The sequence below is a fragment of the Equus quagga genome, chromosome 5 (genome assembly GCF_021613505.1).
Source record: "Equus quagga isolate Etosha38 chromosome 5, UCLA_HA_Equagga_1.0, whole genome shotgun sequence".
In the NCBI taxonomy this organism is placed as follows: Eukaryota; Metazoa; Chordata; class Mammalia; order Perissodactyla; family Equidae; genus Equus; species Equus quagga.
Genome location: NC_060271.1, coordinates 99,017,183 through 99,042,836, shown reverse-complemented (window position 1 = coordinate 99,042,836; position 25,654 = coordinate 99,017,183).

The window sequence follows — 25,654 nt, the reverse complement described above, 5'->3', positions numbered from 1 at the left end:
CATGGTTACAGTAGCTGGTAAACAGTTGAAAAACCATGTCTGATTCCTAAATTTGTGCCTTAAATACCAGGTTTTACTGCCTCTGGGTTACAGGAATATGCAGGCACAAGAAGAACGCTTGGAACGCATGGCCTCTTATTCAGCAAGCTGTCACTGAGCCCTTATGAAATGCTGATCTCTGAGCCAGGCCCTGGTGGTTTGGCAGTGAGCAAAATAGACAGAAGTCTCTGTCCTCATGGAGCTTACATTCTGGCGGGAAAAGACCGATAACACGAAAATTCAAAATAAAATATCAGAAGTGATAAGTGCCATGAAGAAAAGCAGGTGAGGACGGAGGATGGGGTGCCGGCTGCTATGTTAGATGGGGCGCATGGGGAGGACCACCTACAGAGGCGGCCCTCGAGCAGGGGTTAAAACCATGTGCAGGAGCGAGGTGTGCAAACGTCCAGAGGAAGGGCCTTCTAGGTCGGGAGCAAAGAAGGTGAAGGTAGAGGCTGCGGCCCTTGGATGTTTTTACAGCATCAGCAAGAGAAATAGCTATTGTGCCTGGAGCACCCTGTGCAGAGCAAAGACGGGTAGGAGCTGAGACCTGAGAAGTATTCAGGTTCCAGGGCCTAAGTCATGCAGAGCTCTGTGGGCATGGGTAAGAACTTAGAATCCAAGATCTGGGAGTAATGGAATCAAATGTACATTTTCCAAGGATCACTATCACACTTGAGATTTGGAGATTGTTGGTGGCAAATCTTAAATACCAATTCTTAATCAAATACCTTCTGACAAAACAGTATATCCTGTACACTATAACCCACAGTTACCCTTCAAGCCAAAATAACTCCAAAACCAAGAAATGTATAATCCAAGAAGTTAAGAAAGACAGGACAGTTTCTCTAAACTGGTACCTATGTTACTATATCTTATTAACAAGTTGTTTTCATAGAGTAAAAATCTTAACCTCTTCTCATTAGTTTAAAGATCAGCCTACATTATTGAAAAGCCTATTAAAAACGTATTTATTACTGTTAAATGTAATTGGATCCAAGTTTTTTAGGGCATTAAGGGAATAGAGAAGAATAATTTTATAATTAGCCTATCTGACAGGTTTCATTAAGTAATTCAAACATTCCCTTAAAATCTCATTTACAGTACTCAATCTCTTAGTATTAAATTAAAAGTAAAACCAAATCTTGATCAAATTATAGCACTATCAATTCGACAACACCATAATTTACTACTACCAAGCAAATATTTTAAGAACCCAGATGTTTGCTATCTTTCTAGTCAAATGAGCAGGAACCACGTCAGCAGCAGAACTTTCCCCTCACATCTATTAAGATTTCGTTTGAAAGAATTCCCACCCACTTTCTGCTTTTACTTGCACACCAATCTGAGTTCTTAAAAGAAATTATATACGAAATTGGTTTTTCCTGAATGTTGTGTTTGATGATAATTCTGAGACTACGTGGTTGCTAGTAACTTGATTCTCTATAAATACTATCTTTCCCTTCTTTTAGGTGAATTTTCCCCAGGAAATGTATGGTCGGCTTTAATTCACTTTAAGAACAGTGTTGATTATTCAGACAAGAATATTCAAACACTTGCAGCCAGCTCTTGGGAGAAGCAGTGGTGTACTTACACATTCCAGTGGACACACTCCAGGTGCTTTATCAGTGGAGGTAAAAGCAGCACCATATATAATTCATTAGGACTCTCTCTCATTGCTTTCCAGTAGAATTGCAGAAAGAAATTCTCTCTCTTCCGCTTCCGGGGGGGGGGGGGGGGGGGGGGGGGGGGGGGTTGCCTTTGTTACAGCTCAACTATAAGCTTTATATAGAGTTGCAGCTTTCACACTAGAGCATTAATTGGAAACGATTATCCAATTATACCAGCTGTGACTATGCTGTTTACTGAATATTTACCAAGAAAAGAATGCATTTAACAGATGATTTAATATAGCAGCCTGGCATAATGAATCTGCAAGCAACACTTCAATCACATAGCTAACGTCTTCAGTGGCTGAAATATTCAGGAGTACACACGTAGCCCAAGTCAGGGCAAAAAATAAAAGAAAGACTATCAGGCCTGATTTTCAAAGCAGTGCAAACATGTGTGATGTAAATTTCAAAAGTAATCAAAGAGCTTATGTTTGTTTATTATCTAAAATGCGTGAGATTTCTCCAACTGCTTGATTTTAAAAGTAGATGTGCTTTCAACTTTAATCGATTTTTTTTTTTTTTAACAATCGATGCCTTACGTATGTGCCCTGAACACTTATTATAGGGCTGTCCTTGAAACTGATGCTTTGGAACCACTTTAGGTACTTCTCAGATAAGCACCGGGAAGAAGGTGCTGTGTGAAATTCCACTCTGCAACCAATAGTGTGATAATGAGCTGCGGGCTAGTCATTTTCTGCCTGTAATCTATTCAGCTTCTCAAGCGCTGACCAAGTACTGGTCGGGGAAAAGGCTTTGGCTGGGCTAGCGTTGATTTGATGGATGTGAAGATAGTCCATATGCTGTCAAGGAATATTTTTATAGGCAAAAATCCACTACTAACACCTGCAGAATTGGCTCCGTAAGAAATGAAGAAAATGTTTCATCAAATTTGTTATCTGTATTAAAGAAACAAAACACAGGAACCAAAACACTTTGCTACCAACTCTTGAATCATCTTATTGGTGCTGTCTTGACAAAGAGAAGCTGTTCCTCTATGTGCTATGATGTCACCCTGGTCCAATCATAACCTTCCTTATGAGAGTGGGGGATAACTCTCTGGAGACAAGGTGAGTGACAGCAGCAAGCAACACAGCAGTCACTAGGCAACAAGATCCAGCCTTCAGTGGAGGAGAATTTTCAAACATTTAACCCTCACGCCGTCAGGGCTTCTTGTTGCTGATTTGGCAGTAATCTCTGGACAAAAGGCCTGATATGAAAAAGGCAGCTTTTTTCTAAAGCTGTTTCTGAAGTGAGGAAACTTCCTGTTTAGACTAAGGATGTGACTCAGTTTGAAAAGATTGGTAAAGTTAGAAATTTCTAAAACCTCTTTTTCACAAGGGTCACAGTTTAAGCCACATGGTTATCTCCCCGGTGTGTTTAGAACTGTTATTCACTTGCCCCCCATAAGCCTGTGTGTAGTCTGTGCCCTGCACAAAGTTACACTTCACGGGGGTGAGTGGAGCAGAAATCAGCCTGTGCTCCACATGCCAAGACACACCCTTGTTCGGGCAACCTCCAGAAAGGTGTCTTTGTCTAATTTGTTGCCCTGATGGGGCGCCATTTTGTAATTTGTCTTCCTGGAGGGGCTGATTTTTCCTAAGTTGCACAAAGTTGCTGTATGAGCTCTTGGGTGGGGGGCCCTACAAGTACATCTTATTTTTCTAACTAGTCAGAAAGTTCTGTAAGATCGTCCCTCCTCTTTTTCACATGACTGTGCTAGAGAACTTAGCACAGGGCTGGACAGACCCAGGTGTGGACTAGTGGTATCGTTTCCAAACTGGATTTCCAGCATCATCTGGTTCAGATTGTTTTGATTTGTTTCCAGAAAAATTTCTTTTAGAATTTCTCTCATGAAGCTGATTTTTTGTTACTTTGAGAGATCTAATAGTTTAACATTTTTTTCTGCCCCCAGTTATACAGTATAATGATTTCCATAAGAAGAGAAATCCTTATTGTTTTCTTTAGCTAGAAAAGGAATCAATTAGTAGACGCTTATGAATTGAACTCCTTGAGGACAGGGGGTACCATGTTTTCTCTAACAGTGCCTGGCACATAGTAAGTACATATATATCTTTGTGTGACTGAATTAGTCAATTATTTAACTGATTAGTTAATTAATGGTATTCACTTGGGATCCAACAGGAGCGCTATATACAATAGATTAGAATTATCAAAAACCTCACAGGTTAACTCATTTTGCAGTTGAGGAAACTGAGACCCAAATAACTAACCAATTCATCTATCTAGTAAACGTGTAGCCAGGTTTCCGTCTAATTAGGTCAATATGGAGTCTAATTGAGACTGTAATCATGTAGAGGGCAAAGATCATTTCCATTGACCTTGCTATATGCCTCATTTAGTAGCATTAAATCTGTCCTCAATGCATTGGTGTTAATATATTTGATGACTATATTGAGGTGGAAAAAATAAAACTCAGATTCAGTTTAGAAGTAAACAGGCTGTGGTTGGCTCATTGGAACCACTTTTCTTCTGGAACATAAAAATCTCATATTATGGTGCTTTATTGCTTTGCAAAGTGTATTTATTTTTTGTCATTGAAGGTTTTTACAATCTAATTAAGGAGATAGGACTAAAACAAGATAAATTAGAGAAAAAAACACAGCCAAAGATTTACTAAGCCAAGCACTTCATATGTCTTATTTAATCCTCACAAGGGGCAGATCTAGGATACGAACGCACAGTTATCTGTCTCTCAAAGCTTTTCTTACCTTAAAACCAGTATTTTCTAAACTTCAATCATTCATATTTTTCACACCTGGGTATCACCTGTACTATTATTTCTTCAATGTTTTTCTTTAAATTGGCCCCACTTTTATCTTAGGGTTTATTCTAAGTTGTAATACCCATTAAATTAAAGGGTATGCTAGATATATATTTTTCCTAATTTACATCAAAATAAATATGTAACTCTTTTTTTTGAGTTCAAAATAGTTTACATCATTGTGAAATTTCAGTTGTACATTATTTCTTGTCTTCACCCCCTGTGCCCACCCCCACCCCCTTCCCCTGCTAACCACTGAACTGTTTTTTTTGTCCATGTGTTTGTTCATATTCCACATATGAGTGAAATCATCTGGTGTTTGTCTTTCTCAGTCTGGCTTATTTTGCTTAGCATAATTCCCTCCAGGTCCATCCATGTTGTTGCAAATGGGATGATTTTGTCTTTTTTATGGGTGAGTAGTATTCCATTGTGTGTGTGTGTATATATATATATATATATATATATGCAACATCTTCTTTATCCAATCATCAGTCAATGGGAGCTTAAAATAAAAAATGTTTATCAGAGGCTACCTAAAATTATATCAAGCCTTCAAGGATAACTGTACCACTCTTTGGAAAATACTTTATTACAACATGTTTTAAATGAGCAATAATATTAAACATAATCGAGCTATGGACAGTGCTATGGACTGTCAAGAAGAGGAAAAGCCAGTGCTGACTACAGCTGATTTCATTCAATCCTAACAAACCCTTCATGAAATTAGATGTTACAGTCTTGTGTTCAAATTCAGCTGTGAGGTTAAACTTTGCCAGTAAATGGTATGACCTTGCACCAGTCTGTTCCCTCATCTGTCAAAGACCAGATGGGACTAGAAGGAGGCTGAAGGCCAGCATCGTCTGAGCTAAGATTATCGGCAGTACTCATCCGTCTCCCTAGGTGGACAGAAGAGCCTGGTGTGCAGGGCGGTCCCCACACAGGAACTTAAAACGTACCAGAAACAGTGACCACAGTAACTGGGAGCATATTAAATTCCCTATTAAAGACTTCCAAGTGATTTTTTTAGAAAAGCAAAATTAGGTATATCGTTAACAAGACATACTTAAACAAAAATGAAAACACTCAGAATAAAAGGCTGGGCAAACACATCAAATAAACAAAAAAAAGTAAGGTGGTGAAATTAGTATCAGACAAGACAGAATTTGAGGCAAAAAGGTAGGATAAGGAGGGATATTTTGTTTTGACAAAAGTATAGTCCACCAAGAAAATGGTACAATAATTATAAATATTTAGCAACAAAATAATTAAAGCAAAAATTGTTCAAAATACATAGAGAATTTGACAAAATCACAATTATAGTGGAAACTGTAATAAATAATCCTCTGACTTTATAGACTACAAAGAACAAAATATCTAAGATAAAGTTTACATTATATATTCTTAGAAAGCTTGAATTAATAGGTATGTGTAGGATTTTGTATACAGCAAAAATCTCTATCCTTGTCAAATAGATATTTGCAAGGTAAAAATTACACTGTCACAGTTTCTGACCACAGTGAAATAAAACAAGAAATTAATAAGAAAAAGCAACTTTCCCTACAATCAAATTAAATTACTTAGAAATATTCATACAAATTTAAGTCAAAGATGAAAGCAAAACAGAAATTATAGATAATTTAGACATTAATAAATGAAAATACACAGTAAAAGATGTATTCAGGGGGAAAATTCATAATTTAAATGCTTTTATTAATAAACACAAAATAGTGAAATAAAGAAGGTAGAAAGAACAACAAAATAGTATGAAGGTGAAAGTAAGAATTAATAAAAAGATAAAACCAAGGGGCTGGCCCAGTGGCGTAGTTAAGTTCATGCACTCTGCTTCAGCAGCTCAGGATTCACAGGTTTGGATCCCAGGCACGGACCTACACACCGCTCATCAAGCCATGCTATGGTGGCATCCCACACAAAAAATAGAGGCAGATTGGCACAGACGTTAACTCAGTGACAATCTGTCTCAAGCAAAAAGAGGAAGATTGGCAACAGATATTAGCTCAGGGCCAAATTTCTTCACCAAAAAAAAAAAAAAAGATAAAACCAGAATCAAATTTATTAGAAAAACAAACATAGGCATAATATATAAAACCAAGAGTTATTAGTTTGAAGGTCAATGAAATAGAGAAACTTCTTGCAAGTCCGATTATGGAAACAAGCAAAACCACCAATACACAACATGAGAATTGTGTAAAAAGGGAGGCAATGATGGGCACAACAAATTTTTCATAAGAATATATGCAGTTTTATGCCAATAAATCTGAAGATTTAGATAAAATGAATAATTTACTGGAAAAATTGAAAATCCAAACAGACGAGTTACCATAAGTCAATGGAAAAGTTTGTCCAGCACCTTCCTAACTCCATCCCCAGCAAAAATACAGAACAATGGTTTAACGGGTGAATTCCACCAGTCTTTCAAGGAGTAGATACTTTCTCTCTTATTTCAATTGTTCCAAAGGATAGGGAGGAAAATGTCTCAGTTTATTTTACAAAATTACAAATCCTTTATACCTAAACATTGCAAAAATGGTATAGATCAATCTCCCGAATAGTACAAAACTGGCAAAGATTTTCAACACTGATGTAACTTGATGTTGGCTTGGTGTCGGTTGGTATATACATTGGTACAACCTTTCTGGAGATCTGTCTGTCAATGCAACTTTTGAATGTTTGCATTTAACCTAGAAATTCAATTTTAAGGAATTTATCTGAAGAAAATAATAGGATAAGTGTGCAAAAATGTATAAGTATTTTTCAAAGTTCATTACAGCATAGTTTACAATAGAGGAAACTTGGAAATTAATACTATTGTCTATCAGTTGAGACTGTTAAGATCAATTACAATGGGGCTGGCCCGGTGGCGCAGCGGTTAAGTTCACACATTCCACTTCTCAGTGGCCCGGGGTTTGCTGGTTCAGATCCCGGGTTCGGACATGGTATCGCTTGTCAAGCCATCCTGTGGTAGGTGTCCCACATATAAAGTGGAGTAAGATGGGCACAGATGTTAGCTCAGGGCCAGTCTTCCTCAGCGAAAAGAGAATTGGCAGTAGTTAGCTCAAGGCTAATCTTCCTCAAAAAAAAAAAAAAGATCAATTACATTGATTATATAGAATTCTATGACATTTTCAATAGGGGTAATATGTATGTATTGACTCTGAAAAACATCCAACATCCATTGTTAAGTACAAAAAAGAGATTATAGAATAAAATATGTAGCACTTATTTATTTAATATAAATTAAACAAATATACTTATATATGTGTTTATATACATTAAGAAATCTAAAAGATTCCCAACAAATTGTTGAGAGGTTATCTCTTGGGTGTGAGGTTAATCAACACGAAGTTACTTTATGCAATTCTGTATTGAATGTTACCGTGAGTATAAGAGGTAAGCATAAGATTATCACATTTGTAAATAGATAAATAGGTAGATGGGCAGGTAGATGGAAAAATAAAGAAATACATAAATAGATTCATAAAGAAAGCTATTAGATAAAGTTTTCCTATCTTTCCCGCTCTCACCCCTTGGGATCGAATATAATTTTTGACTCTAGTAATTTCCACTATTATCATTATACCAATATCTTTGGCTTTCTTTCTTCCTTTTCTTAATTCTTCTTCTCAGGGACACAGTAAAGAAGAGAAAATAGCTTATTTGATGGCCCACTTCTGAGCTGTGATCCTCAAAGTTCTTCCTGAAATTTCTTTCTGTTTCTTCAGTATTTCCGATGATTTTAAAGTCATTTAATACCCTGTAACAAATTCTTTTTGTTTAAGCCAGTTAGCATGGATGCTATTTCTTACAACAAAATCCCCAATAGTAAGGGAATTATTAACAACTACAACAAAAATAGTTGTTCTGAAATTTGGCTTATTTTGCAGATTTTTTTTTTTTTAAAGATTGGCACCTGAGCTAACAACCGCTGCCAATCTTCTTTTTTTTTTTTTCTGCTTTTTTCTCCCCAAATTCCCCCAGTTGATAGTTGTATATTTCAGTTGTGGGCCCTTCTAGTTGTGGTTGCAAATATTTTTAAGGATGCATTATCTCAATCGATAACTGGAAAACAAAATTGAATTATTTTACTCTACATGAACTTTGTTTTTTGAGGAAGATTAGCCCTGAGCTAATTGCTGCCAATCCTCCTCTTTTTGCTGAGGAAGACTCGTCCTGAGCTAACATCCGTGCCCATCTTCCTCTACTTTATACGTGGGACGCCTACCACAGCGTGGCTTACCAAGCAGACCCATGTCCGTACCTGGGATCCGAAGCTGCGAACCCTGGGCCGCTGAAGCAGAACGTGCACACTTAACCACTGTGCCACCTGGCCGGCCCTTACTCTACATGAAATTTGCTACACTAAAAATTAAGCTTAAGAGCTGCATGGAAATAGTTGATTGTTGGGATTATGAATAAGGAGATACCTAGAATATGTATATGTATTGAAATTGTGAAAATAGTGGTTAAAAAATAATAATCTTTCCTTGTTGAGAAAATTCTTTGATCAATTTTTCCTAGAGACAGTAAGAGAGCCTGACTAGAGATTTAAAGACTCTTTGAGTATGTCATGAAACGTAGGTGTGGTAGGTAAGATAACATTCCCCAAAGATGTCTGTATTCTAATGCCCAGAACCTGTGAATATGTTACTATTAGATGACAAAGAGGAATTAAGGTAGCAGGTAGAATTAAATTTGTTATCAGCTGACTTTAAACCAAGGAGATCATCCTGGGGGGCTGAATGTAATTACAGGATCCTTAAATGTGGAAGAGGGAGGCAGAAGAGGAGTGTCAGAGGGATGTGATGTGAGAAAGACTCAGCCAGGCATTGCTGGCTTTGAGAATGACGGGGCCACGAGCCAAGGAATGCAGCAGCCTCTAGAAGCTGGAAAGGGCAAGGAAGGGATTCTCCTCTGGAGCCTCCAGAAGGTACACAGTTCTGCTGACACTTTGGTAGACTTTAGCCCAGTGAGACTTCTTTTATACGACCTGCAGAAAATAAATTTGTGTTGTTTTAAATCATTAAGTTTGTGGTCATTTGTTATAGCAGTAATAGGAACTAATAACAATAGATTATTTGATCTCTCAGTAAGAAAAAACATTTTCTAACATATCCCTCGAGAGGAGCTTGAAAGTATGGGACAGGGTCACTTCTTTAGTGGCATTCTAAGCATTTTCTCAGTAGTGTTAATAATGCAGAGAATAAATACATTTTATCTGTAATTTATCTATTTCTATGAGTCTGGGTCCATCAAATATATTGTGGTATCGAGAGAAATTACCTGCATGTTGACCCTCTTCAATTTTTCCCTATTTTCCAAAATCAATAACTTTCAGCATCTTGCCCGTTAACCAGTGACATAGCTTGCAACCTTCCCCTATTCCCCAGTGGTAATTGTAACCCAGAGGCTGGCTGCCTGGAAGCCCTTAAGTCCCCTGGTTTTTCTGGGACCATCTTATTCAATCATTGTTAGTATTGAAGTAGAACTGGCCTCACTCCTACCTAAATATCTGATGGGAAACCAACATCCTTGCCAATACTTCCAGAGCTTCCGAGCCCATGCTAGGCTGGGCAGGGAAGCTTTTATTTTTGCTGGAAAAGTCCATCTGCAAATTCCCATGGATTTTTCTCGGTCTCCACTCTGTGTTTTGCCTCCCACACCTGTTCCCCTTTTATACACTGTGTGACCCAACAAGATATTTTCCTTTCCAATCTCTTCACTCTCCCAAATACCACTGTGACTCCAGGCAATGGCCACAGGAGGCTTTACTAAAGGTTTGGAGCAAAGGAGGGGTTGCACCCGAACGCGACAAAGACAACTACTTAAAGTGGAATATTAGAATTCCTTACCTTTCAATGAGTGTTGGCCATTTTCAAGACTGGGGACATCTTATCACTTCTACTTGGCTCCAGCCTCCTGCTGTGATTGTGGGTCTCCTTTCCTCTCCCTTGATCCCCGATTTCCTCCTTAATTCAAAGCTCCCAAGACCCCAAATTACTGCTCCTTCCTCAGAGACAGCAGTTTGCCTGTGTCTCTGTCCACATTAGGCCATCCAGCGACCTTACGAGAGCCTTATCTTTTCAGCAAAACTCTTCCAAGAAGGGATGTGCCAAGACAAGAGAGGAATTCTTTCGTCAGCTTGCTGCAGCAATTTTCTCTTTCTACCCAAGTAATTTAAAACTTTTTACATTTAAAATAGATGTCAATTTAGCAGAATATAAAATTCATCGCAATTTTGGAAGTAAAATAAAAAATTCAGAGAAATATTTTTATTGCTTTGGGGAAACTTCACACCATGTCCCCCAAGTCCCCCTGGGGCGCGTGTATTCTTGCTCTCCTTTGTAGTCAGAGGTACCTAAAAACGGAAGCTTGAGGAGCACTGGTCTTTTTCTATTGCCCTTTTGATAATAAAAGTTTTCAAGCAGACACAAAAGTAAGACAAAAAAAATAGGATAATGAATTTTCATATATTTATAACCCAGCTTCAGTGATTAACATACGGCCAATCTTGTCTTGGATATATCCCCCTCATTCTCCACCCCCTCCCACACTGGATTATTTCAAAGTGAATTCCAGACATCACATTCCATCCATAAATACTTCGTCATGTATATCTAAAAGATAAGGGCAAATATCTAGACAGAGTTCAGATGTCCTAAACTGTCTCATAAAGTCTTTTTACAGTTGGTGAGGAGCACTGTTTTCAGCCCTTGTCCCCTCTTACAATCCCCAAAATGCATATTTATCAGGTCCTTTCATGAGAGTAGTTGTCACTTGGTGAGGAAAAGGACCTATTGTTTCAGGACTAGTCCTGCTTTGGTTTTCTCTTTGTTTTTTCTTTTTTCTGGAGCAAGACATCTCCAGAATAGTGACCCATTCTCCAGGTTAGTTAAACGACATTTGAATTTGCTCCATGAGCAGGCTTGGCCTTCTGAACAATTAGCCAATGAACAACTTAATCACACACAAGGACTTGTTCACGCCTGGGCCCTCTGTGGCTGCACAGTAGGGGGACAATGTTGAGCTTTTAGAGAATCTATGCATTTGGGAGGCAAAGAAGAGAGTTGTGAAAAGGAAGGCGAACTGAGGGGACTGACTCTCCAGAGAGGGCTGGCCACCAGGGGGAAGCCTCTTTACCTCCTGCAAAACTGCCCAAATACAGTCCATCGGAAATCCAAGGAGTGCTGCCAGGTGGACTGCACCCACCATCTGCCGAAGCTCCTGCAGGGCAGATACTTGTCCTGTTTGCCTCTGTGTCTCCAGTGCCTAGCACCATATTAGCACATAGGAGACCCTTAGGAAGGTTGAGAGGCTCCAGGTTCAGACTGGTGTCCTCCTGAAACTGGGCAGGGATCTTGTGCACTCGAGAAATTGGGGGTTTTGCTGGGGAGGAGGTGTGTGAGATGGTAGCAAGGGTGGGCAAGTCGGGAGCAGGTCTGGGGAGCACGGCACAGTGAGAGACCTCGTGTCTCCAGCTCTTTGAGGGGAGGCAGTTAGAGGTGAGATACGGAGGCAAAGAGGATGATCAAAAGGATTCAATGACAATGCTTGTGTCTTTTTAAAACATGTCCCGTTTTGGCTAACCCTGCAACCAATAAATGTGAACAGATATCTTTGTTGTCTTCCTCCTTGTTCGGATCTATGTCACATGGTCTCTTGTTCTTAGGATCGTGGAACACAAACCCATACTATTAAAGTAATTAAGTACTTTGTGGTTAAATAGGCTCTTGTATGATGGTCCAGGAGTTATCAGAACCAGGGTGGGGGGTTAGGGAGTGGGCAAGATTAGAGAAGGTGAAATCTAGGAATCTAGGTGGACATACAGGGGTAGTTAGTTGAGAGAGGGACAGGCATATAGCGATGTGTCTGCCAGTTCACTCAAATGAGATTAGTGAAGTGTTTACTTACAGGGTAGGATTAACGAGATACAAGAATCACATAAATTGTCTTCTAAGGACTGTCCTTTGTTGAAGGTCATGGCTTCTCCTATAATCACCTCCACAAAAAGGTGCTGGCACAGGTCCAGTTGGGGACCCACAGTGTCTGTCCTAGCTGAGTTGGATCAGTGGTGGCTAGAAGACCAATTGGCAAGCAATTAGCCAAGATCTGGGTGATAAAACTATCAGGAAGAACCAGCCAGTATGACTCAGGAACTCTATTTGCAAGGGATTATTGCAGAGCTGAGGCTGAAAGCCATAGGGCACTGCATTTACCAGGCAAGGACTAAGTCACAGCGAAACATAGAGTACAGAATTAAAGAAAAGAGAGTTTTCAGGCCTACTCCACACTGAACCAGTCAGCCTCGGACCCAGGACTCCTGGTCACCATACCTTGGCCTTGGATGGTTGGCCCAGAGTGCACGGCAGAGATGAACCTGTAGGCAGGAGTCCCAGAGATTACAGGCTGAGGGAAGAAGTACTGCAAGATTAGGGACTCCAGCGGGTTCAACCATTGCGTGAGCTTCTATAATCATGTGTGTACTTTTTAGGCAAGTCCAGTTGCTGGTCTCTGGATGACACTTTTTGTGGCACATGGGAGGATGCTGCACACCCCTGGCCTCTTCCAGGGGCTGACATCCAAGCCACCTTCAGATCTCAGCAGATGTCATTTCCCCTCTGACCCCCAAACTCCAGCTAGGTGTCCCTCTTGGTTACTCCCTTAGCACCCTGACATGGCACTGTCAAGCTGCAACATAGTGTCCTGTTTCCTAGAGCATATGCCCCACTGTTGGCATGTAACTATTGTAAATTGGATAGGTGTACACAATGAATCTGAATATGATGTCCTTGTCTGTCTGTAATATTGAGATTACTTATGAAAAATGTCTCAATGAAACTTTTCACCTTTGCATGGCCAAAATAAAGTATATGTGGAAAGTAACTGACAAATTGCCTAATTTCTGTGGTGTCTGTAACTTACTAGAATCCTCTGAATGAGGGTTAGAGGAGAGTTTTTCCAAACTTCTACATGTAGAAGTATAGATCAATGCGCTCTACATTTAAAGTTCATGAATTTAATTAAAGTATTTTAATATGGTTCCCAATGTTAAAAATAAACAAACTAAAGAAAAAAGAGCCCAAAAAACAAACCATCTTGAGAGTTTTATGTCTCCAGGAATTGGTGCAGTACTTTGCCTATGATAGGTGATCAATAAATATTTGTTGAAAGAATAAAAGAGTGAAATAAAAGAATATACATAAAAATGCATTTAACTTTTCAAAGATTTTGTTATATGGGAGATTTGCCTATATTTCAGTACTGAAGAGGTAGCTTGCTATAGCCATGTGAACGAGTGAACAGAAGGGGATTGAAGGCCTGAGAGCAATTTTAAGCAGCAAATAGCTATGCACAACAGCACCCATTGTTCAAACCAATCCCCCAGGAGCCTGGACAATCTAAATATCATGGCAGAATGGGACACTGTCAAAAAGGCATTACTGGGTGGATTGAATATAAAATATCCTCCAGTTTCATTAATTTGAGTCTAGTCAACTAAACTTTCTTAAAAGTGAAACTTCAAAGGAAAGTAGGAAAATAAATGCATAAAACAAAAACTCAATCTACCAAAACATGGGACACAATGAAAGCACTGCTGAGAGGGAAATTTATAGCTAAATGACTATATTAGAAAAGAAGAAAGAACTCAAATCAATAACCTAAACTTCCACCTTAAGAAACTAGAAAAGGAAGAGCAAACTAAACCCAAAGGAAGCGGAAGAAATGGAATCATAAAGATGAGTGGAAATAAGTAAAATAGAAAACCAATGGAGAGGGGTCAGCCCCTTGGTTTGAGTGGTTAGGTTCACACACTCTGCTTCAGCGGCCCAGGATTTTGCTGGTTAGAATCCTGGGCGCAGACGTGGCACTGCTCATCAAGCCATGCTGAGGCGGCGTCCCACATGCCACAACTAGAAGGACCCACAGCTAAAAATATACAATTATGTACTGGGGGGCTTTGGGGAGAAAAAGGAAAAATAAAATCCTAAAGAAAAAGAAAACCAATAGAGAAAAGTAATAAAATCAAAAGTTGACTCTTTAAAAGAATTGAGTATAGACAAACTTTTACCTAGATTGACAAAAAAAAAAAAGACAGAAGACACAAATTACTGAAATCAGAAATGAAATAGTGACATTGCTACCCATCTTACAGAAATTAAAAGAACTGTAAAGACATACTTGAACAGCAGTATGCCATAAATTAGACGACTTAGATGAAATGGACACATTCCTAGAAAAATGCAAATTACTGAAACTGATTCAAGAAGAAAATAGAAAATAAATGCGTGCACATAAACATTTTTTTCTGGAAGAATATTTTCTCTTTTTTAAAGACTGCTTTTTAGAACAGTTTTAGGTTCACAGCAAAATTGAGAGGAAGCAACAGAGATTTCCCGTAGACCCCCTGCCCTGACACATGCATAGCCTCCCTCACTATCAACATCCCTTGCAGAGTGGTACATTTGTTATAACTGATGAACATATGTTGACACATCATGATCACCCAAAGTCCAGAGTTTACTTTAGGGTGCACTGTAGGTGTTGTACATTCGATGGGTTTGGATAAATGTATAACGACATGCATCCGTCATTATAGTATCATACAGTGTATTTTCACTGCCCCCAAAATCCTCGTGTTCTGCCTATTAATCACTCCTCCCCAACAGCAACCCTTGGCAACCTCCAATCTTTTTACTATCTCTATAGTTTTTCCTTTTCCAGAATGTCATATAGTTGGAATCATACAGTTTGCAGCTTTTTCAGATTGGCTTCTTTCACCTAGTAATATGCATTTAAACTTCTTCCATGTCTTTACATGGGTTGATGGCTCATTTCTTCCTAGTGCTGAATAATAGTCCATTGTCTGGATGTACCCCAGTTTACTTATCCATTCACCTACTGAAGGACATCTTGGTTGCTTCCAAATTTTGGCAATTATGAATAAAGTTTTTATAAGTGTTCTTGTGCAGGTTTTTTGTGTGGACATAAGTTTTCAACTCCTTCAGGTAAATACCAAGGAGCTCAATTGCTGGATTGCTTGGTAAGAGTTTGTCTAGTTTGTAAGAAATCTCCAAAGTGTCTTCCAAAGTTGCTGTCCCATTTTGCATTCCCACCAGCAATGAATGAGAGTTCCTGTTGCTCCACATTCTCACTAGCGTTTGATGTCAGTGTTCTAGATTTTGGCCATTCTAATAGGGCTGTAGCAGTATCTTGTATTTTAATTTGTGTTTCCCTGATGACATATGATGTGGAGCATCTTTTCATGTTCTTATTTGCCATTTTATGTGGCAAATATATCTTGAGGCTGTATATCTTCTTTGGTGAAGTGTCTGTAAGGTTTTGGGTCCATTTTTTAATTGAGTTGTTCATTTTCTTATTGTTGAATTTTAAGAGTTCTTTGTGTATTTTGGATAACAGTTCTTTATCAGATGTGTCTTTTGTAAATATCTTCTCTCAGTCTGTGGCTTTTCTTCTCATTCTCTTGACATGTCTTTCACAGAGCAGAAGATTTTAATTTTAATTAAGTCCAGCTTATCAGTTATTTCTTTCATGGATTGTGCCTTTGAAGTTGTATCTAAAAAGTCATCACCATAACCAAGGTCATCTAGATTTTCTCTTATGTTATCTTCTAGGAGTTCTGCAGTTTGTGTTTTATATTTAGGTCTGTGATACATTTGGAGTTAATTTTTTTGTGGAGGGTGCAAAGTCCATGTCTAGATTCTTTTTTTAATGGAAAAATATTTTCCTTTTAAGAATAATTTTTTCTTCTAATATGTGTTCAGTATAGGCACAGATAAACAAAAAAGAGGAAAATAACTCCATGACCCGAAGATAACCGATGACATTTTGAAGTGAGGCCTTCAGATACGTGCACGTATATATGTACGTAACAGGACGTTAGAATGGAACTCTTTCTGCTTACTTTCGGCTGAAGCCCTAAAGGTTGATAACAACACAATAGGTGCCCAAGGATCCCACATCCTAAATATCTAAAGTGAGGTGTTATGACTCCTATGCAACGTATGCAGGGTAGACTGAGAGATTATGAAACAGGCTCTGCCAGCATTAAGCAATCACCCCTCCAGTCTAGAAAATGAGGGTTGAAGAGTAGTGAGAGAGAATTTCATACAGAGCCTTGTTAGTGGGCTCTCCCTCCTCCCAGGGGAAGAGGAGGAGTGCATCCCTCATCCCAAGCCAGGTGAGAGGCCTTCAGAGACCCACTCAGAGAGCTAGACATGTGCCTCCTGGACTTTGGGGACTGGTGTCTGCCTTTTGCCAAGAGAAGCCACAGGTGAGAGATTGCGGCTGGAACTAAGTCTGCCCAACAGCAAGGAGAGAGAAGGGCTGCATGCACTTCCACAGTGGCAGACAAAGATGTGTGAGCTTCACCAGGGCCCATGTGGATCTGAGGACGGAGCTGGCCTGGGTTGTTTTAAAAGGGCACTACACAAGAGGACTCCTGAGTGGGAGGGCAAAGGGCCTAAAGGAGAGGGTTAGTGTAAGGGAGACTACTGGAAACCCAATGGGCTGAGGGGAATACTGGAAGCTTCTAGCTGGAAGAGAGCCTCCTTGACAAAGAATCTTGGGAGCAACCTGCAAAGGCACCTGCCAGAAAAGGAGGTTGCAAAGGTGCGTCTGCCAATGCATAGGAACCCATGATGGTCCAGGACAGTGGTCCAGGACTGTGCCTGCCAGGGAAGACTGCCCTTCCCCCAGTCCCATCCCAGGGGCCCAGCCTGAGAGGGGTCCGAGACGAAGGACTAGGAGGAACAGTGAGAGGGAAGACGGCACCCACAACCCTTGCAGGGTTCCAAGCTCGCAGCAGGCTGGCCTGGAGGAGGAGATTCCCTTTGAGTGGAAGGAAGGTCAGATTGGCCCAGGCATTCTAATTATCGAAGTAAGACTTCCCAACTGACCGAAAGAGACCTGAAAACCTTTGAGACTTGCCTGAGATTTCAACGGAATCCAGAGAGCAGGTTTGACATAAATGCGGGAGAAAGAAAACAGTTATTTATTATTGCACTTGTGCCTGTCTCATTCAACAAAACAGTAACAAAGATAAGAAATATTTTTAAATGAGTATCGGATCATACTGAATTCTTATATAAATAAAATGACTAAATACAGGTAAAGCTTCTAGCATGATGTTTGGTACATACTAAATGCTATGCAAGTGTTAGCTATTAATAATAATAATAATTTTGTAACCTGCCTTTTTTCACTGAACAATATGTATATCCTAAATATATTTTCATGTCAATAAATACAATTCTGGCATAAAACCAGAATGTGAGATCCACATTGTCTGTTTCACTCACTAAAGTATCCTCCTATTTACAACAGTGCCTGGCACAGAGCAGGTAATCAATACACAATTGTTCAATGAATCATTTCAAGTGGATGCAATGTGTTGTCGTTTGGAATGTACTATATTTATTCATTGATCTCCTAATATTGCTTAGAAAACACTGGAAACAACCACATCTAGTTGGTTTCCAATCTTTCATGATTATAAAACAGCCTGTGACAAATATCCTTATTTTTGTATTTTTGTCCATATCCTTCATTATTTTCTTGAAGTAAATTCTTAGAAGAGAAATTGTTGGGTCAAAGGTTATGAACGTTTTATTAAAACTTTGAAAATCATTGCCAAATTGCCCTCTGGAGGGACTTGAGGCTATGGAAGAATTAGGAATTTCTAAGTACAGAGATTATTTTCACGATCTTTGCATATCTCTGATATTCCCACTTCCAAGAGTTTTGGCATGACTTCAACCCAAGAAAGATTTCTTCAAGGTTGAAAATAAAAACATATTTCAGGAACTTTTTCTAGGGCAGAGTTGACTGAATGAAACGGAAGGAAAAACAGAGCATTCAGCAAGAGAAGCAGCCGTGAGTAACTCCTCGGCTCAGGAAACCACAGCTTGGAAGAGAACAGATTCCTCTCCAAGCATCACAGAAAAGAACAAGTCAAAATACAGCTATTTATCTAGCACCTACTGGATCCAGCACTGTGCTGGCTCTCTCAGACTGAGAATGCTCAGCACACCCGTTTCCACTGCACTGACCACTTTGGAGTGCAGTGGCCCGTCTCTGCGGGCCCCTCCTTCCCCTCCCACCCCCCATGCCCAGACTATAAACTCTCCAGGGAAGGGCCTTTGTTGGCTTCATCTTGCATCCCTGGCACACAGCAGGAGAAATGCAGTAGATTACATACACATTTGTGAAACTGAACAGAATCACCCCCAGGAAAATTCTAGATACACATCTACATATATTGGAATGACTAAAGTCAAATGTGAGAAACTAAACGGTGGTCATCTTAATCTCTCACACTATAAGATCAGACAGATCTTGGGTTCTGACCCTCTTCTCAGGTCGGTCTGCTGTTCCCTGATGTTCACTACCAAACCTAGTCAGAATAGGTCACTGCAATGAGGCTTCATTCTGCTCTCTTGCATGGAATAGCAGACGAAAAGTTGAAGCCCAGAGAAGTTTGAGACCGTGAGCCACACAACCCGGAAGATTGCTTACTTCTCTTAGGACCTGTGAACTGAATCTACATTTGGGGCTTTGGCAGGTTCCCTGGACAATGTCAGTGGGTGAAACAATGTGGTACAGATGTCTGGCTGCCTATTCAACATCCATTCACTCTGTTTCTCACTAGGGAAAACCAATATTATTAGAGACAGCAATACAACTAACTAAAAAATTACATTTCCAGACCTGCTTTGAGGACAGGGCTAGCCAATGAGATATACAGGGAGTTGTTGAATGAAACTTCCCAGAACACTCTTAAAGGGGCCTTATTCATCTATTTGGTGGCTTTGCTCTTCCTAACTTCTTCTGTTCCTTCTCCTACCCTAGATCACAGACACAATAGCTGGAGCTCCAGTAGTAATTTCATGACCATGAACTTGAGGATGGAAATCAATACTAGGAATGTTAGAGCAGAAAAGATAGGAGGAACCTTGGACAAACCAGCCCAAGACTGCCTTCTCCCAGATTTGTTTTACTTGAGAGAAAAACAAACTTCTATCTTGTTTAAGCTACTGTCGCTTGAGGACTCTGTGATTAGAGGTCAAAGATAATTGCTAATGGAATGACTTTCTACGGGATGAAGGGCACAGTAGTACCCTCTAGTATCATTTTGAAAAATTTTTTGGGGGGGTTGTATTTTTTTGTCACAATAAATGGGAGCATTACTTGTATTTAGCAGTCAAAAGCCTGGGATGTCCTGTCTCAGATGTTGATGGAGATTTAAAACAGCAGCAGAAAGTTTATAATTATCTGTGCCCTGAACTTCATTATATTTTACATGTAAACAAAATGCATTTTTTGCATGGTTTTAGACACATTAATTTTCCAGGAATACAACTGCCATGTAAAACAAAAAAATAAATCTTGTACTTTGTTTTTTAGAACTTACTGGGATTTGTTGACCATTTACAAAATTACATCTCCCACAGCAACACTAGTTGTACGCAATATATAATATACACGTATTGACCCACGTTTGTAGTTGTCTCCTTTGTGGAGAATGTATGAATAATTACAACGTTTGACTCCTCCATTTTATCTTCTGAGGTAGCTGGGCCCAAAGATTTCCATACTGAAATATTTATTACTTTACTATAAATTACCTCCCTTTTAGTTCTTCTTTGAATCTTTCCAGTCAAGGCATTATGCTGATTTTATTTCTGAGAAGGTATGTCTAGGTGGTTATATTATCTACACATTTCATCACGAGATCATAATATTCGTTCCCCGAAGTGGGGAGGAGGGCATTGGTCTCTGATTGGTTAGACTAACGCACTCTCAGCCCTTGTCTGCCCTCTTTGCTTCAGTGCTAAGGGGCGGAAAGCACTGACAGCAGAGGGCTGAGTGTTTGGGGACTGTATGTTAAAGGAACACAGGCATGATTTTTACATCCATCTGTGGCAAGCCTGGCTTGGGACATAAATGCCTAAGATGCTTCATGTGCAATGTCATTTGAGAGCTAATTATCTCTGAGAGAGGTCAGTGTTAATCCATGATCTACCACTGACGACTCTGCACACGTTAGTTTATCAGAGGACACAGAATTAGGACAGAGGGGGAAGCAGGGCAAAGCACAGTTCTGGAACTTCAGGGACTCAGAAAGGACGGAGGTGGGGGTGAAGAAACCACAGTGGCCACCCGCGGGTTGCGGGAGAATGCCAGGGGAAGGAGCACCGCCAGGGCCACCAAGGGACCTGCAGCCAGCAGAGCCAGCCCACCGTTTGCCTTGGTCACCCTGCTGGAGTGACTGAATTAACCACATCTCACACTCCTTAATTGGAGCAGATAATTGGAGAGCTGGCTTTGTGCACAGGAAATATGTTCAGTAGACTTGGCGGAGTGGAACAGGAAGAATGGGGACCACCTGATTTCATCTGGTGCCAAGGAGAGTGACACAAAGCGGCAGTGTCTCCTATGGAGCCTGGCCCAGGCAAAACAGTGGGACTAACCGCTGTGCAAACCGGCAGGCCAGTGAGATCTTTCTGGGAAGATGGCTGGAGCAGATGATGCTCAGCAGCTTGAGGACTAGGCTCAGTGGTTAAGCTGCTTTGTGACTTCGGGCAGGTAACTGAACCTCTCTGTGTCTGTTTCCTCATCTGTAAAACAACTGAGGAAAAAAATCCTACAACTTCTTTAAAATCATGTCACTCCATTCCATCCAATCCACAGACGTGGCTTGAATGCCTCCCCTGTGGGTAGAAATGTGCCGGGGCTGTGCCTGCTTTCTTGAACCCCTAGAGGACGAGAGGGATGTAAAACAAATATAAGCAGTCCTTGCAGGGCGGTTTAAATCTTCACCTTCTCCTCAGATAAATCTCAACCAACTTGTGCTCCAGATGGGGAGATGTCTTGGTGAGCCCTCCTGCCCCAGCCCTCTGCCCCTCCCCTTTCAGACGTGCCCAGGAGAGGGACTGCTTAGAGATGGCCGTGGCCAGGACAACAGAAACCAAACACCGGCGGGGGTGTCACAATTCCTGAGGAGGGGGTAGGTGGAGTGTTCACCTGAAGACCACCCGGTGACTGTCTGGGGCTCTTTCCCAGGTACTTTTTGGAATCTTCATTCTTAGAAAATCCTTTGTTGTGAAATGTGCTCCACTCCAGAGGGGAAGTGAGAGTCAATCAGCAACATCCCCCATGCGAGCTCTGGAGCAGCATCTCCTTTTGAAAGATTCATCCTCATTTGCTCCTGGCTGAGCGTTGGTTTATGGTGACTGTTTCCCGGGGATTTCCAACCTGAACTGCAAGGAGCCCAGGCCTCAGCTTGGGCCACGTGGAGGGCAGAGACTGCTGTATTTCTCACACGACTTTCTCTGTCCGGATAGAGGCAGACAAAGGGAGTCAAGAGACTGAGCTTGTGCGACCCTGAACTTCCCTGAGTACTACTGTAGCAACTGAGGCATTTAGTCACTCATGTTCTTTTTGTTTGTTTGCTTGTTTGTTGTTTTAAAGACTCTTCCTTTTTTTTGCTGAGAAAGATTCGCTCTGAGTTAACATCTGTTGCCAACCTTCCTCTTTTTTTTTTCCTCCCCAAAGCCCCAGTACATAGTTGTATATTCTAGTTGCAGGTCCTTCTGTTTCTTCTACGTGAGCTGTCACCACAGCATGGCTGCTGACAGACAGGTGGTGTGGTTCGGTGCCAGGGAACCAAGCCCAGGCCACTGAAGCAGAGTGCGAGAAACTTTAACCAATAGGCCATCAGGGCTGGCTCTAGAAAATCTTGTTGCTAAGGGAAAGTTTAGGACAGGTTACTAAAGCATATCAAACACCCATTTGTAAGGAACATTATTATTATTTTTATTTTGCTTTTTGCTCAAGATTTCTTTTTCATAATCTAACAGTTACTCAAGTGAGCATTTTCCTTTGCAAAATCATCTGACTTAGAGCCGTTCATGAGTAATATTACCTTTCATTAAAAATGTTTAAATGCAGAAATGCATTTGTATTTTTCTTATTAAGCTTGGTCATCATGCATGACTTAGTCTGAATTATAAACAGTTTAATCGCATAAAAGTGGTGAAGTGTTGGCCTAGCTGTAAAAATCACCAAATATCTCCAAAGAGAAAATGAATCAGAAAGTCTCGTGTCATACCCACAACTAGCTTGTAACACATTTATTAAGCAGAGATTCCATAATAACATTTTCCTCACTGGGCTGTTGTAAGGATTCAATGAGAATATCAAGTTCTTGGCACTCAGTTGGCATTTAATAAATGATAGTTATTAATATGTTTATACCCTCAAAAATAGACACACACCTACAAACAGGCACATACACACATACATTCTTCCAGTTCTTTTACGGAGAGTCCAACTCTGGTGGACATGGATAAATACTCTCTTCAGAACCTGAGCATGAAAGGTGGTCATCTATTTTTTGCTTTTTGTGGTGTGGGTCATTATCTGAGAATAGTAAATATCCCTTAGAGCCTCTGAGAGTCCGGCCCTGGCTAGGTCAGCCCTGAACTCATACTTCCAGGCTCACTGGGGAAACAAAGCTTACCAGTGTGGAAAACAACCCGAGACTGCACTTGAGTAAGTAACAATTGGATTCTGTGGTGGAGGCGGGATGGGGACCTCATGACCTATCTAGAACAGCCAGGTGGCTTCAAGTGCAGAAAGGCTTTGTGGAAGAAATACCCGTGTGCCCGGGACTTGGAGGAGAAGAGAAGCCATTCGTGGGGTGGGAAGCAATTTGAAGGACAGAAAAAGTCAGCTTCCTCCGGGATAGTTGGACCAGGAGGCTAATGACAGGGTTTTATGATGCTGTAAAAAATGGTGTGTTGGGATCATCCCGCACAGCTGTGGTAAGAGACAGAGTTGGGCTCCACGTGTCTTGTGTTGTTGTGCTAGCCACCAAGTATCGACCTGTCCTTTCTCCTCCCATCACACACGCTTTAACTAAGGTGTTACTTAAGTTGAAAGATGTGGCTGTTACAGAGAACCCCAGCCATGTGAATTTTCCACAGCGAACAAGCAGGTGAGGCTTACAGTCTGCCGTGCGCTGTCTGCTCCCCTTTCCTCCTTCTGTCCTGGCCCAGTCCTTCCGGCCTCTCCTCCCTCCTGGAAATGAGGGCGTGGTCTAAGGGAGGGCTCTGTGCTCTGTCATTTACACGGCAGAGTGAATCACAGCCATCGGTACATATATACGCTCACCCGGTGGAGCACACGCGTCTGCCTGGTACAGCTTGAAGCGTCTTTCACAGGTACACCCATGCCACCACCCCCTATATTGCGAGTGACAACATTCCCAGCTCCTCACAGGGGCATGTGCATTTAAATCAAATTTCTCTATACCAAATTTACTCGTCTGCCGGAAAAGACATTTTAGATGGGAAGATAATTGGGGGGATGGGAGGAGGTTTGTAAGGCGAAGACTCATCTCAGTAGCAGATTAATTTACTGCACAACACAGGTGGAGTGCCCACTGTGTTCCATGATCGATGTGCGAGGTTGGCCTTGGAACTGGTGCCATGACCCTCACACTCTCACCTCTTCCTCTTCTTTCTAGCCTCGCCAGCCCTGCCCAGGAGAGGCTCTCCGTCCTGGACCGATGATACAGCTTCCCAGTTGGGCTCGCTGCCTCCAGCTTCTCCAGTTATTTTTTAATATTATGAACTTAATCATATACTTCTCTGCTAAAACCCCATTAGTGGCTCTCTACTGGCTGCAGCCCAAGTCCTGGCTTCTCTCTGTGGAGCACCCGGTCAGGACCCTCTTCTGCAGCCCTGTCTGCTGTCTCTGCCCACATAACTGGCTCACTAGCCACACCTCCTTGTTTCTTTTTCCCAAATACACTGTGTACTTACACACATGGCTTTCACATGCTGTTCCCTGTGCCTGGAATGCCTTTCCTCTCATTCCTCCCCAAACCTGCGACTAAACCTCAGAGTCATCCCATATTGTTCTCTTTCTCTCACACCCCACATCTAGTCTGCCAAGAAATCCAGGTGCATTGCAATATTCCTCCTTCAGAGTACACGCCAATTATACATCTGTCTAGGACTTGCTGTCCGCTACCACTCATCTCCAAGCCTGTCCTCTCTCACCTTGATCACGCACTAGCTTCTGAAATGGCCCCCTGCTTCTGCCCTTGCCCTCCAGCCCACCCACAGTCCCATCAACATAGCAGCCTGAGTGACCTTCTGAAAACATAAGTCAGATCATGTCACACCTCTGCTCAAAACCCTCCAAAGCAGTGGTGGGCTGGAGTGGCTTGTCCCGGCTGGAGGGTCAATCCTGCACGTGCCTCCCCTGTTCTACGTTCAGTCGTGTCCCACTGGCAGCCTGGAACAGGCCACGGTGGGAGTATTCACACCACAGAAATTGGTAAATGCTACAAACTAGGACTTCTTTTTTGGAGACCGAGTTTAGTAGCCCACCACTGCTCCTGTGGTGACCCATTCTCTCAGAGTAAAAGTCAAAGTCGTCCTGACTGCCTGCAAGGCCCTCTCAATCCTGCCTCATCTCCACTTTCCTCCCCTCTGCTCCAGCCACACCGGCCTGTGCTCTCCCTCAAACATGTCGGCACACTCTCATCTCAGCGGTCTTCTGTGCTCTGGGCTCTGAGCAGGCTGGTTATCATTTCTGTTATGCTCCTTGCACTAGATCTGTCAGGCATTACTCCTGCCTTTCGTAGCTCTCGTCTTCCTTGATCCCAGGCTAGGGTCAGCTTTATGCACAGGGAGAGAAGACAGCTGCCTCAGTTGTGTGATTTGGGGGCTCCAGGAAGGTTCCTTGTTCCTAAACACTTTCTTTACCCTGCTGCCACTTTCCTTGGGGACTTCTTGCAAGTCCTCATATCCCTGGTTGCCATGTGGGGTACGGGAAACCTACAGTATCCTCACTTACCGGTTCCCACTGGGGTAGTGATGGGTGGATGATGTGATTTTAATTTTTCAAAAAGTTTTATGGAAATATTTTATATGTTGCTTAGACTCTGGTGGGGGAGTCAGAATAATGGGAATACGGTTTGTGGCGAAAGCTTTGCAGGAAAAGCTCGGCATCTGGAAGAATCCTACAGGAGCTGGGAAGGGGGAGGAGGAGGGGTAGGGAACGCTTCAGGCAGGGCAAGCAGCCCGTTGGCCAGCAAAAGGGCAGCCTGGCA